Genomic DNA, 15,376 nt, shown 5'->3' with positions numbered 1-15,376 from the left:
AACAGTCAAATGGGCAATAACTATATTAACGTTGGGAACCCAGGTAATCCAGAGTAAGAAGTTCCAACGCTTACAAAGAAGAATTTTCCACGCTGGAAACAGAAGTTAGATGGGAGCAAAAAAAAAAAAAAAACAATATGATCAAAAACCTATTAAAGAACAGTGGTAGAAGCATCGTATGATACACATGCATCATCCTTCATCATCGGAAGAGAATACTTGTGTTTACGTTACAACAAAAAACAAAAGACATTGTAAATCTACTGTCTATTGACCTGATGTCGAATGTCAAAGATGGATGTTTGAATAGTTAGAAGGGGCCACGCCAACATAGTGATATCAAGAAAAACCCAAAGGTATAATAGCCATCCGTTATTATAAGTGAATAATAAGTGTTCAAATATTAAGTGGAAGTTCTGTGTTATATGTCGGCAATAATAGTGTAAAAATGATTGTGTATATGCCGATATTTGTCTATATAAGTAACCATCGATTCGTACCGCTATGTGGCTACGACCATTAGTACGCATACAGAAATCTAAGAATATAAAGATCATCTACCAGCAAAAGTGTAGGATATACAATAATATACCAAGTAAATAACTTGCATTTCTCAGTACCTATATTGTCGTAAAAATAAAAGTCATAATTAATATTAACTCATACAGATTTGCTTAGTTATTTACACACAGAGAATATCGCGGTCTCAAAATATCAGTTGAAGGATTTTTACTAATAACGTCTTTCAGTCACGTGTGTTCTGTTGTTGTTGCTCAGTGATCTGTGTGATATTACAATTAGTAAGTGTAGAAATCTAAACCACACAAATATTATAAAGCCTTTATTAAGTATAGTAGTTGTGTTAGTTAATAAAAATATAAATATCATTACATTATATTATGTTGTTCATATTAAACACATACTAAGGTATCAAGTTAGAAACTTTATCTTCACTTTTGTCAGTTAACATTTTTAGTAAACGCGTGATTACCTCTGTTCATCAAGGCAAGATATTTCTGTTTAATGTGAACCATAAGGCAAGTGATTACTCATAGTGAAGTGGATACACCGTCCTATAAATAGTTGGTCATATACATTATACAGATTATGAGACTCACACAATTAATAATCCATGAAGAAAATGAACTTGTTTAGCTTAATTGGATACCTAGAACGGAAATATATCTGAGAGAATAATAAAAGAGAAAGGAATATTTTACTGGCGATAGCAATTGTGAATAGCTAAGTATGGCATTGGAGCACTGTTGAATACAGCAGGTGGGAAACCTTATTTTCAACGAGAAAGCAAGGACCGTATCCAAAGTTTTATTGAGAAGTGCAACAATATACGCTGTTAAAAAGAATTCGGACAGTAATTTCATGGATAATGAAATTCCCAACCGTGACATAACTCGTCTTGCAGATATAGAAGGATTTAAAGCAAGCATTGATAGATCAGAAAAAGTGGACGTACAGAAAAGGAACCTCACAGGAAAATAAACACATACGTAGATTATCTATCGGAAAAAATAAACACACAGATGGATAACTTAGCAGCAAAAGTGGATACGCAGGAAAGGAACCTCACAGAAAAAAATGAACACGCAGGTAGATAATTTAGAAAAAATAAATTAGCAGAAAAAAGAAATGAATATTCAGGTAAATGTCTCGGTGCAAAAGATAAACCAACAAGAAAAAGAGATGATAGAACAGATAGCAAGTATTACGGAGAGACAAACTGAACAAGTGGATGATATAAAAGGTGAAATGACAACACATATTCAAGAGCTGAAAGCACATGTTCATGGCAGAGAAACTGAGTTAGTGAGAAGGATGAAATGAAATGAAATCTTTAAGTTTTACGTCCCACGTTTATGCCGGTTAGGCTAAAGGAGATGATGATGATGAGAGATGAGTGAAAATGGTGGAATGAAGAAAGTGCGAGGAAGCGGGAGAACACCGAAAAAACCCACAAGTACAGTGTTTGTCCACCACCAAGTCCACACGGCGCGAGCTGGGATCGAACCAGGGGCCCCAAGCACCGGAGGTGAACGCTCTACCACTGAACCACCGCGCCCTCATGTGAGAAGGATAAGTAATACGAACGAACAAGTGTGTCAAATATACCAACAAGTATTCCAACGTATCGATGACACAAGTAGGCATGTCAACGACGTTAACACAAGTTTAAGAAGGCAAGTTGAAGAATTAAAAGTGAGTACAGGTAAGGAAGTTGAACAGATAAGAGAAGTTGTAAACAATAACATGGCAGTTATGCAACAACAAATAACCCAAGTTGAAGCAGATTAAGAAGTGATATCACCGAAAGTACATGAGAACACAAAAAATATAGAAGACCTTGTACTTTGTCGAGATAATGTAAACCCCAGTAACCATAGCAAATCATAATAGGGCGAGCTATAGTGAAGGGAACAGTGCAAGTCATGTTGTAATTCAAGAAGAACACTGCGGTAATTGTACAGTAGACAAAGATAGGAGTGACAGTGTAAATATAGTTTACGACTCTGATCACCGAGTAACCCATTCAAAGAAGTGCCGTTGTGAAACTAGACATTCACAAAGCAGTGACCCAGAGGAAGAACGATGGAAACACCACATTTTCACATACAACACCTTCACTAACACGGAAAATTCATTCTAATATGCTGTGCACTTAAAGCAATTCTTATATTCACTCTCATTTGTTCACAAAAGATGTTTCAAATTGTATTTTACCTATAAATTTTCCATTTCGTAGAACCGCGTGCTCGTGTGAACGCGTTGTATTTTATTCGGAATTTATATTTCAGTGAGACAACAAAAATTCTATCTTCTTGAACCTTACCGTTTTCTCTTTACTTTCCTCGTAAGGTAGCATAGCAAAATGTAGTACAATGTAGAACGTAACGTATCTATTAATTGTCAATTTCCAGATAGTGAAAAATTTTATAGAGCACAATTGAGAAAGAAAACTTCTTTGTATTTAAACTCTGGATAAAGTAATTTTAATTATATCTCGAATTCTGTCAGCGAGTATTTTAGATACTTTTATTACAATGTGTTGCACAATGAAAACTAGTGCACTATATAAGAATGACATAATTTATTTATTTTAGATACTACATCAATACGTGAAGGAAATATCTCTTCCTAATGTCACACACACACAAATCAAATTGCGCTCAAAAATAAGTAGCTTTTAAACTGACAAATAAACATGAGCGGAGATAATATTTCACGTTTGATGTTTTGGACTGTGCCAGGATACTCTACACAATACCACAATCTTGATTCTTTCGCACAACAATTGTCAGGTAATGGATTCGCAGCGTTGATGGGAACTTAATACTTATAAAATGTTGCGCTTAAAATGACGAGATTCTGAAATATAATGTTCCACTGACAATAAACAATTACATTCTCTACTCCAGTTAATCGAAAACAATGAAGTCTCATTATGAAAATACAAAGGTAATTAATTACTTGTGTATCTTCCTTTTTTGGTCACCGGGTGAATTAGCTATAACTAGCTATTAAGAGCCGAGCCTTCTACATCAACAAAATTGTTTTACAAAATGAATAGTGCAAGATGTGCAGAAATTCTCAATTTTTCTGAGAGATCTTTTCTGTGCAGGTTTACTTTTAGCGAAGCACTCAAAATAATTATTCAAAATTACGGCAAGGTTCAAGATTACTGGTCACCATTCACTGGATGCGGGCAGTGATATAAATGATCCAAAAGAGCCGAAGAGCTGTATTATTAGATGACCAGAAGAAAATAATACACTTTCTCGCATCCCCTTCTTCCCCGACAATTACACAATTTCCTATACAAGAATAGCAGAACAACTTTTGACGATTTCAAAGAATATAAAGTATTATTATTTTAGAAAAAGTTAAATACTTCTTCAAAGCATAGGGGTGAAAGCCCCCTAATCTCCCCCCCCCCCCCCCCGACAACAATAAACATTTCTACACATATCTGGCGCAAAACCCTCTAACCCAAAAAACTAACATATTCTTACTTTAAAAATGTAATATATTCTCCAAAAACGGGGTTAAAATATTCTTCAAAAATATAGGGAGGCCAGCCCCCACAATAACAACATATTCATTATATAAGCAAACAAAAAATACTTTAAAAATCACATGACAATGACTTATATACTCAACCAATAAAAATATTACGAACCTACCTAAAACACAATTACCCACAGAAAAACTCAAGACACACCCAACTCATTCACACAATAGTCATTCCTAGTAAAACACTGGATTACATCGAAGATATAACGTCTGTGAACTTTGGGGAAAAATCCGAAACAGATTACAAATGCATAGAGTTCTTCCAAAATATAGAATTAATACCGAGTGCAAATCAAAGTTTCAAACGTGAAAGGTGCGGAAACCTAATAAAAGCTGTAAAAGACAAAACTGTAAAGCTAGGCTACCGATATAAATGCACCAACCGAAAGCATAAACACAATCAAGAAGGGTGCACAAACAATATATCCAACATTAACCTGGCTGTACCACAGGAAACTAAGGGGGAGAAGTGATCAAGAACCTTCTCAAAGTTACAAATCTTTCATTAATTCCTTTCCTATTGTTTTCTAAATGATTTGTGCTAGGCGACCTTAAAATATCTCATTTGGCACAGTTAAATTTCGAGGTAATCAGAAGTATTTGTTGAAAATTTGCGAATATATTACGAGTTGCATATAAATACGAGATCTGGACGTATGTATAAAAACTAGTGCCAAAAACAGAAAAGCACCTGTGCTAGGCGGCCCAACCAAGTCAAGCCAGGTGAATCTTAAGGCCAGAGCGCTTCCGAGTGTGCGCGTTCGAAGTGAGCAGACGCTTCAGCGAAGATGGATAACGCATAATCGAGGATAATGAAAACGAGTGGGTGATACGAGTTTCAATAGCACATGTCACGGTTTCATAATAGTAGCATTCCACTTGTAAACAAAATATAATTTATGTACACTGTCCACAAATACAGTATTAGTGGAAAATACTCTCTAATAATCACCTTTTATATGTACTCCCTTATTTTATCTGTAGTAAAGCATTTTTAAGGATTTTACACTAGACACTCTACACTTGTAAACATAAAATAAAGGTATATTCTTTTCAGGGTTGGCAAAAATCATGGTATTAATTGAAAAAACCAAATAACCAGTTTTTTTGTTTAAACCCGGTTTTTTTTTGTTTAAACCAAGTTTTTTTTGTTTAAATAATTTGCACTACGCATTTATATCACATATGGACAGAACCTTGTTTCGCCTTGGTGTTAGTATGCAACAACCGGGTTATGCTGGAAGGGATCACATAAGCTTAAAGCGGAATCCAAACCGCTTCTCGGCTTACATCCAAGAGAAATTGTCCTCCACTTGAACTAGAAACCGGGACTAATTGGCCACAAATGCGATACATCTGCTGACTCACTCACGAAGGACTTCGGATAAAAATACGTTGACTAATCTTTACATATTTGTTAATATAATCATCAAGAGTCATTAGGACAGAAGGACAAAAAGATAAATAATTGCACAAGTGGAACCATTATACAGACTTACAGATGGACAATTTCAAAGTTATATTATACAATTGGCTGTTAGAAAGACCGTTTTACTCATTACATGAATACTTTACGCAAATTAAATGTGAAAGTTAACATATTGTAATTTTGATGTATATTTTGACGTTGTCTATTGCCATAATTGGTTCAAGGACAATAAAATTATTATTATTATTATTATTATTATTATTATTATTACAGAGCACAGAAGAACTAATTTAGTCCAAGTCATTTCACTACGACTTTTATTAGTCCAAGTTAAAAAAAAATATAACGACTTACTTTGCATATCAGTAAGAAAAGTGAATAAAGTTACGAATTATTTGAGTCCACTTTGGCTCTGATCCATTTATACAAAAATTGTTACCAAAGATTCTTGCTATTTCAATAATTGCCTCCAGTGGGGTTTGTATGACCCCGCTCCCCAAAAAAGTACGGCATTTCGATGTTTTTATCAATAGTAAACATTATTAAAACGAAACAATGTTTAGAATTTTCCTTTGGTTGCATAACAATAATAACAAACTATAAAAAATCACAAAAGAAACATCCATCAAGTTACAAGTTGCTTTTGTTATATAATCTCTTTGAGTAAAGAATGGGAAATTTAGGTCTGAATATAGTACGAATAACATATGGGAATGAAACGTGATAATCCACAAATGTGTGTTCATTAAGATTTTACGAATAGTTACACTTTTAGGAACATTTTTCGTTTTTTGCTTTAAACCAGTTGTTTTTTTAACCTTGGTTTAAACCAACCAACCCTGATTCCTTTCTATATAATACTATCGCTAGAAGAAATTTATTCCTTAGAAATTTGAATTTTCATGCAAACTATTGAATTTTACCTGTAAATCCAAAATGTGGCACTCCAAAAGTACACCAGAGACTTTTAATTGACGTCTACGTAATCTGTACATCTAACCCTCAGAAATATCTTGAATATAATAATTTGGGATATAGTATACGAGAGTGCCTCATCATTTAGCGAAGACTCACGAAGTGCAGTCTTTTAAGGATTATTCATTGAGGATATAGGAACTTGAAAATGAGGTAAAAATGCGACTTTCATTTAATTACTGAGTAATATAAAATAAAATGTACGTCGGTTTGCGTTGCGTTTCATTGTGTTTTATGGTATGCGAAGAATAATAATGTGCCCTTGTACGTAGTGTATGAGTATATGTGGGGGATTTGAAACACATATCGCATGTCACGTGCACGTGGATGCTTCTTACTACTTCTAAATGTAATAAAATCATTTTTATACGTAGTGCAACAGTAGGAAGTATCCACGCGCACAGATCATGAGGCACTGTTGTATACTATTACCATAATTTGAATTCTTAACCATTATATTATAAAATTTTCTAATCTCTTCTTCTCCAAAATCACTACCGGTTATATGAACATCTGTCTTGGACATACATTTCTGTAAGCTAGAAGCGTAAAATTGTTTTCTGTATATTTCACAAGGCGGATTTTTAAAAGTGAAACTGAAGTATCCCTATGTTATACATTACTTGTTCTTATTCTTACCTGGAAACCTACACAGATGTAATTTGGAGTAGATCCGGTGCCGTACTAGCTAAATCCGCTATGGCCATGGAATTGTAAAACGATTTTTTTTTTTTTTTTTTTTTTTATCTCTGCTAAAGGCATTGTATATTGATTCTTGTCTTGTCGTATGACTATTATCAGTCAAATAGATAGGTGCACCAGGTTACTACTCCTGTGTGCTTCAAACGCTAAATTGTCAAATGTGTACCTCAAACAGAGGATTTATGATTCAAAACAAAATAGAATAAAATACAGGACACTATCGGGAAAAAAGGACACAAATCAGGAAAAGAGTCAAAGTCAGGAAAAGGTAAAAATCAGGAAAGAAGTTCAGACAGGGAAAGAGGGCGAAAAGCCAAGATCAACAGGGCGAAAAATTAAGGGTAAGTGGCAACTGTTAAATGGAAAAAAGGAAGCGTATAAAAAAGAAGGGAATGTATATACGTTTAATGTAACAGAAAGTGTAGGTGTATAGTCATCCTCACGGAGCACCACTGGACACGAGACACCAACTACAACAGCTACTGCCAAACTCCATATTGATTCTTGTCATGACTTAAAGCATTATCGGTCAAAAAGGTAGGTTTACCAGTTATATAGTCGCGTGTGCTACATTTGCAAAATTATCTGTGTACCTTACACGGAGGATTTGTGATTCTGGAAGAAAATTTAATAAAATACAGGACACAATTGGGGCGAAAGGACATAATCGAGAAAACGTCAAAATCGGCCAAGAAGTTCAGACAGTGAAAGAGGGCTGAAAGCTAAGTTGAACAGGGCAAAATGTTAGTGGAAAGTGGAAACTGTAAAATGAAAAAAGAAAGAATATAAAAAAGAAGGGATTATGTACGTAGAAATGTAACAGAAATTTTAAGTGAAGTATAGCTGTATAGGAAATCCCACTCCACTTCCTGACAGAGCACCACAACACACGAAGTACTCGCTTTGACGGGCACTGTCGAAATCCTACATTCTATGGTAGATATTCACTTCGATTTCTTCTTCTTCTTATGTTAGTGTCAATAATGAATACGGAATTAAGCAGGGTGCGAATCACCAGGGGGGTTGAGGGGGATTTTCCCCCTCAATCACATTTTGTTCGCCCCAAAGATATCATCTAAAGTATCCCAACCAGGAATGCTCGCTTTCCCCCCAAACTATGCTTAATATAACACTAAATTTCACCGATTTTTGTCATTTCTTGTGTGTTTACTCTGCTATCTGTATTTCAAAATGAGCAATGTAACCTATCCAGATTTTTATATTTCTAATTTCTCCCTATTTTCACCGTTGTTTAGTTGAACTATATTACTATGAGTGCAGCTCTTACTTGGAACCCTATCCTCGTACCTTTGAACTCGTCGTCGTCCGTGAATTTGAATGTACTAATTACGCATACCAAAGTCACATATGGATTTATAAATGCTCTTAGAAGTTCGCTAAGAAGAAGTAAAGAAAGAGCTTCTTCCACTATATTTAGCGAAAGTCGTACATGTCATATTCATCCTCTACATTTGTATTGATTATCATAGTGTTTAAATTTTTATATTTCATTTTCCAGTGTATAATTTTCATTTTCCATAATAATGCATTTATTATTATTCCTTATTGATGTTTACCAAAAGAGTCTTGTTAAAATGGACGAATATTTTGGTGCTTAAATATTATATGTAATCCAAATTTTAAAAGTTTTATAATAAGCCATGTAAAAGCATAGTAAAATATGATAATCATTGTGTAATGTAAAGTTTTGTAGAATAATTGTTAATATACTGTTAAAACAAATTTAGCTTAAATTCATTCTGAAAATGGGAATTTCAAACATTAATTTGATGTATGACACTTAGCTGCTTTGTATTTATTTACTTCATTTTCTCCTGGACGTACCCACATACAATGTAAGATTTTATGAAAATCATATTGAAGATTGTTCGAAAATAATTACTACACTGTAAAAAATTTCATAAGTAAATTACCAAAAAACGGTGGCAATTTGTTTGCCAAGCATCTATTTAAATTAATTTACACCTATAAAGTAAAATTACTAACATGAAATGTTGTAAAATGTCATTTTTATCAATATAAATATCATATTTTCATATAAATTTACTGTAAATTTGTAAAAAAAAAAAATTGTAAATTTAATCTAACAGAATGTATATTAACTTACAAAATAAAGGAGAAATGATTTTTACACTGATATTTGGCAATTAAACTACTTTTTTTTTTTTTTTTGCAGCGTAATAGACACTAAGGGCTACATTTATTGTGACAAAGAAACATTATTGGAAGTGAAATAAAATGTGGAACACCAAAAACTGTTAGAAGAGCAAACTTTTTTTTTCTTTTTTTTTTTGCGGATGTGGTGTGGTGTGTGTAAGTCACACAATATATAGCCTACAGTTGTTGTCTGTGGATTTATTGAATTAATAAATCTCTTATTTATTACAGATGTCATATCATAATTATGAGTGTATGGGGGAGGGGGTAAAAGGCATTATTGTCTCATTTTGAATTATTTCCCCTTCAGACTCTACGTCCTGTTGGACTAATTTTATCCCCTCAATATAAATAATCTAATTCGCACCAAGCCTGTATCATGGGGGGCTAGGGGGCCGGGCCCCTCCTGAACTTTGGGTGGCCCCCTTAAAGTTTCACGGTAGGCTTGCAAATGAACTGTAATATGGTGATGAAATATTATATGATTGGGTCGGGGCATCTCTACCTTCTACCACCCCCCCTAAATTTTTGGGCTGGCTATGGGCCTGATTCGCAAACTGGTATTAAGCATTGTCTTCAATGAGAACTATCGCCTATTGACTGAGGTAACAACAAGATGCAATGAAAATCAAATTGGGTAGAAGATAAACTCCCCGTGGATACGGGCCTGTGTCCGACATGAAGGCGAAGATGGAGTGATAAATGGATTTGAAATGTAAAGTTGGAGGTGAAAAAATCAAGAAGGGGAAGTAAGAGGGGGAAGGATGGTGCCAGTAGCTAGAAGCTGTAGGGCTTTGAGAGTTATAATGTTCCCAACTCTCTAAATGACGGCAGAAATGTGGGCGGTAAGCAGAAGGAGAAAGTTTGAGAGAAACTGAGTAACTATATAAACTGACGACACGTGCAACTCGGTATCCTGACTCATTCCCAATAACACCCACATGAGGCTTCACTATCAAAAAGGAAGCAAAAAAAGCCATGAAAAGTACGTTATGCTATCAATGATTTAATCTCGAAAATATTACGATCAGTTTCGGAAGTCCAAGGGTATGATTGTAATAGGAAAGAAGGGATTTGGAATCTGTAACGAGACAAACTATAACCAGAGATGTCAACCCGTGAGAAAAATCCCATTTTGTGGGATTTTTTGACATTAATTATTCGAAATGGGATAAAGCAATTTTTCATCGAAATTGGAAACATATATCGGATTTTCAAAATACGTATAAATCATGCCAACAATATTCTCTACGACCGGAAAGTAGACAATGAATGATCAATAATGTGCCAGTGTTGTCAACCTTGCCTAAAGTCCTTTCTTTGCTATCGGCAAAGACCATGCTAAAGAGGAGTTGTTTAACCGAATATGATTCCTAAAAGTCAAGTAATAAGAAATCAAATTATTCTTTGGTATCTGAACAAAGAGGAAAACAAAACAATGAACAAATGAAAGAATGTAAAATAACGAAAGAAAGTAAAATAACAAACGAGAAACAACCCATTTCCAAACGTTCCACATGATATCTGTAGAGAACAAGCTTTTCTTTGTCGTTCGGCATGTAATGATAGGATTTAGGATTGAGATTTCCGGGCTTTTGACATCTACGGCCATGATGACTCGTTACGTCTGAAGGATTACGTCATTCGGCGAGCGCACTATCCGAAGAAAGGGAAGGAAGGAAGGAAGCGGCTTCATTCCTAAATTTCCGCGGCAATTGCCTGGTATGAATGAGGAAAACCCAGGAAGACCTCATTCAGGTTGGCTGTCTGAAAAGCGTTTTACACTGTTTCGACCGAATATCCCCAACGGGAATCGATCGGCTCAGTATAAGGTGATGGTAGTAAGACATGCACGGTACTTCTGACAATATGAAAAAAATGTTGTTCTCGTTATTCTCAAATCATTTTATAATTGTGGAAGATCGAAATTTATTGATAATTAACCTAGAAATTGAAAAAAGTAACACACGACATAAAAAATTTCATTTTCGTATATTATTATTATTATTATTATTATTATTATTATTATTATTATATTATATGCTAGTAGTAGTAGTAGTAGTAGTAGTAGTAGTAGTAGTAGTAGTAGTAGTAGTAGTAGTAGTACAACTTGGGAAACCAAGTTGCAAAATGGGATTTTTTGTCTCTCGAAACGGATTTTATACCGTTTCTGGTTGGCATCACTGACTTTAACATAAGAATGTTGAAGAGAATGACAGAGGGCAGCAGCTACAGAGTAAGCTTCTGCTTAAAAGATGGAAGGTCAATTTGTAACTAAAATAATAATTGAGAAAGGAATCATGGAAACCAGAGCCGACACAGTCGCGGGATTTAAAAGCATCGGTATATAAAATAGTGTGAGTTGGAGGGGAAGTGAGAAAGCCAAGAGTGGAAAAGAGGAACATAGATACTGGGACGGTGAAGACCGAACGAGTAGGAGGGTATAGGGGGAGTTCAAAATTGAGATCTAAGGACGAAACAGGGCCTGATTTAGGAGGGGAGAAAAGGTGCACCTGCACCCCCTTCGTTGTTAGTATATACTACCTTAAGTGAGAATCTTGCAGTGAGTTTTGCAAAATCAATAGTTTAAGTCAATTTTCTGAAGGTTGAAGGAAAAGAATTCATCGAGAGCAGACACTTAGCATTTCCAAAGGATTCCCTGATTCACATCACAAATGTCTAAAGGCCTTTAGAAAACTCAAATTTAATTCAAATGTATTCGCAGTCATAAGTGCACTCCCCCTCAGAGAATCCTGGATCCGGCCCTGGGTGGCAAGAAAATAATTTTACAAATAAGCGAAGGGAGTATGAGTAGGAGAAAGGAGACGAAGTATATTGTTGATGGTAGTATAACTATAATAGAGAAAGGGAAGGGAGGAAGTATAGGAACGAATTATGTAGGTAAGACAACAATTGAAGTTTGGGTAGGAAAACAGTGGAGGTACTTGGGAAGCGAGATAGAGAAAAGGTATCACTGAGGAACTGAATATAAATTTGAAGCGGTTGAACTCGTCCTTTCGTAAAAAGTGCTCTGGCAGCGATAGTGGGAGGAAGTAACAGTGTACGACCAAGGGTGCGGTTTTGAAGAGATTGAATTTTAGTAATACGTTCTACGGGTTTCTGGGAAAAGAGGAAAAGCCCATAGGTAATCATGGAGAGGTAAACTTGACGGAATAAGGTAAAAAGATTAATGTCAGCACTCCAATGGGTGCTACTGATTGTACGGAGAAGATGGAGATAGCGGTCAGTTTTAATTTGAAGGGATCAAGAGTGACGCGTCCAACACAAAGAGGAAACCAGGAACACGCTTAGATATTTAACAGATGAGATTTGAGGTATGGTGGCATCACGGATGACCAGACGGAGAGAAGAGGAAGAACGTTTCCGAGTAATAACACAAGATGTGTTTTGGTTCAGTTAACTGAAAAACTATATTTATCACATCAAAGTGTGAAAGATGAGAGCAGTAGTAAAAAAAAATTTGAAGCTATGGAAGGGGAAGAGGCAGGGGTGTGCATGACAATATCGTTAGAAAAGCACAAAAACGAACAATGTTAAAAAGATGAAGGATTTGGTGAGCGAGATATAAATTAAATCAAAGTGCAGGTGAGATGGAACTTTGGGAAAGCCTTGGGAAGTGAGTTTAGGAGAAGTATACTGTGACCAATGCGAATGTAGACAGTACGATTCATGAGTGAATTATGGATGACACGAAGAGGAAGATCAACTTGCCACAGTTCGACTAAAACGTAATGGAAAGAAACTGTGTCATAGACTCGTTCAATATCCAGAAACAATGCATATAGAGATTTACGTTGAATAAAGGCCAACCATACAGTGGCGGATCCAGGATATGATCTAGGGAGGGGCTAAACCATGGTTTGGAGCTTTATCCAGTATAAAGCAGGATTGAAGCTCATTTTATCCAGTGTATACTTCAGCATCAAGGCGGGACTATAGCCCCTATGGCCCCCTCTTTGATTTGCACGTGCAACCATATATCAGAAACCAAAGTACTAAACCAGTCATAAGTACACCTCCCCACACGAAAACCAAATTGATGTGAAGACAGAAGATTATGATGTTCCACAAACCATTGTATACGACTTTCTAAGAAGATGCTCAAAGATTTTCAAAAAGCAGGAAGAGAGGGCAATAGGGCGGTAATGATTTGCTACCTCAGGGGTTTTTACTAAGTTTCAAGATAGGAGGAACAACATATTCTTTCCAAAGGGTTCAGTAGACCAGACGGTGTTGTATTGGTGTAAAAGCTCCAATATAAGGGAAAGAGGCAAGTGTTGAAGGTGGCTAATCAAGACGTCTTTACCAAGAGATGTAGATTTGGGATTAGAGAGGGCCATGGTTAATTACGGAAAGGAAGAGGAAAACCAAATCGGAGGTAACATAGTCGTAGTCTGGGCTAATTCGGCATGGAATTGAAAAAAAAAACATGTAGAAGAAATATGTATCCCAGAAGTAAGTGAATGAACCGGATAATTAACGGAGTGGTAAAAGGACCGAAGTTTGGAAGGTAAAGGTCGTTAATGTATAGACAGAATAAGAAAGGGCCAAGGACATATAATTGAGGGAAGCTGTGAGTGGGAGACTGCAGTGCAGAAGAAGTATCGGCTACGGTTACAAATTGCTTCCGTCCCTGTAGATAATTTTTGACCCATTTCACAGCACCATTGGAGAAATTAAATTTCGTCGCCAATTTATGGAAGAGAATCTTATGTATAATTGATTGAAATGCTTTAGAGAAATAACAAGAACAGTTACTTGCTTTCTATCCATTGCTAGTATAATGTCGTCAGTGACATAAGTAACAGCTGTAGCAGAACTTTGGTACTTTCTGCAGCCTGATTGAAACGAATCTAAAACACTGTATTTCATTAGATGGGTTCGAATTTGATCACTAACAATGTATTCTAATGCCTTAGAGAGAGCAGGTAAAATACTAATTGGCCGAAAATCATTAATACTTGTGATATTACTTGTTTTGGGGAACGCCAGGACTTCAGCTGTTTTCCGAGCAGAGGGAAAAGTGCCGCTCATAAGAGAACGGTGGAAAATATTAGTGATGGGATTTAGTATAAAAGGCATTTTTATAGATAAATTTAATACTAACTTGGTCAGCTCCAGTAGCATTTGATTTTATTCAATTGATGGCCTTAATGACTATTCGAGGACTGACACATTCAAAGGAAAAAACGTTTTCTGTATATTCTGGATTCTCATCATATGTAATTTTAGACTGTGTATTACTTAAAATCTTAATGTCACAAAAATTAAGATCATCTGCAGTAAATTTATTATTAGCCGTATTTCGTTTCCTACTGCTCATGATCCTTAATATATTTACCTTTTTCCACAAAATTTTTGAGTTACCAGTGCTGTTCGCTAGGTTCGAAGCAAATTTCATTTTGGCTTTCCTAATTAAGTGTGTACATCTATTTAGAAAGATTTTATATTTTTTGGAACAGTAGTCAGCCTGTACTGGATTATATTTACAATATTTCGTGTATTGTCTATAAGAGGTTTTTTAGTTACCCACGGGGAAAACGTTCGCCATACTTTGCGTTTAACTCTTTGTGAAACGGGGGCCAACTTTATTTTGTACCCCTTGCTGTACGAAAATAATTCTTTTGATTTTTTTTTAATTTTCCTGAAAATTATACATGTAGACAATTTCAAACACACGAAACAAATTTTAATTTTTCAGTTAATAGTTGGACAAAAAAATGAATATCAAAGATGGTAAGCACAACTTCCCACCGTGCCTCAAAGAGTTAATGAGTGGAGCATGCTTATCAAGTAGTGTTAATATCGCGGTATTAAAGAAATTAAGTTGTTCGTCTATAGACGAAGAGTTGTAGATTTTCCGCCAAGGAATATTTGCCGCATCCAAGGAAGGAGCAGCTTCATTAATTTTATTCAAGTTTCTGTACGTAATATATTTTGACACTAGATAGTAGTACGATATAGCTGGAATTGGTAATTGCCCAT

General features: G+C 35.4%; 1 protein-coding gene across 4 annotated transcripts in view; it reads right to left on the bottom strand.

The window, feature by feature from the left end:
- Nucleotides 1-7,677, bottom strand: part of LOC145684361 (uncharacterized) — an 83,835-nt gene extending 76,158 nt beyond the window's left edge. For 2 of the 4 annotated variants that reach the window (XM_081756597.1, XM_081756596.1), the window contains exon 1: nucleotides 7,130-7,677. The gene's annotated coding sequence lies outside the window, so the exon portion shown is untranslated. Of the gene's footprint in view, nucleotides 1-6,438; nucleotides 6,587-7,129 lie in introns of those variants that run through there. The other 2 variants (XM_081756599.1, XM_081756598.1) reach the window with 2 other exon arrangements.
- Nucleotides 7,678-15,376: the final 7,699 nt, after the last annotated feature.

The sequence above is a fragment of the Thermobia domestica genome, chromosome 4, assembly GCF_964235325.1.
Source record: "Thermobia domestica chromosome 4, izTheDome1.hap1.1, whole genome shotgun sequence".
NCBI lineage: Eukaryota > Metazoa > Arthropoda > Insecta > Zygentoma > Lepismatidae > Thermobia > Thermobia domestica.
The sequence above is the reverse complement of the archived record's forward strand: the minus strand, read 5'-3'. Positions and strand labels throughout refer to the sequence as shown.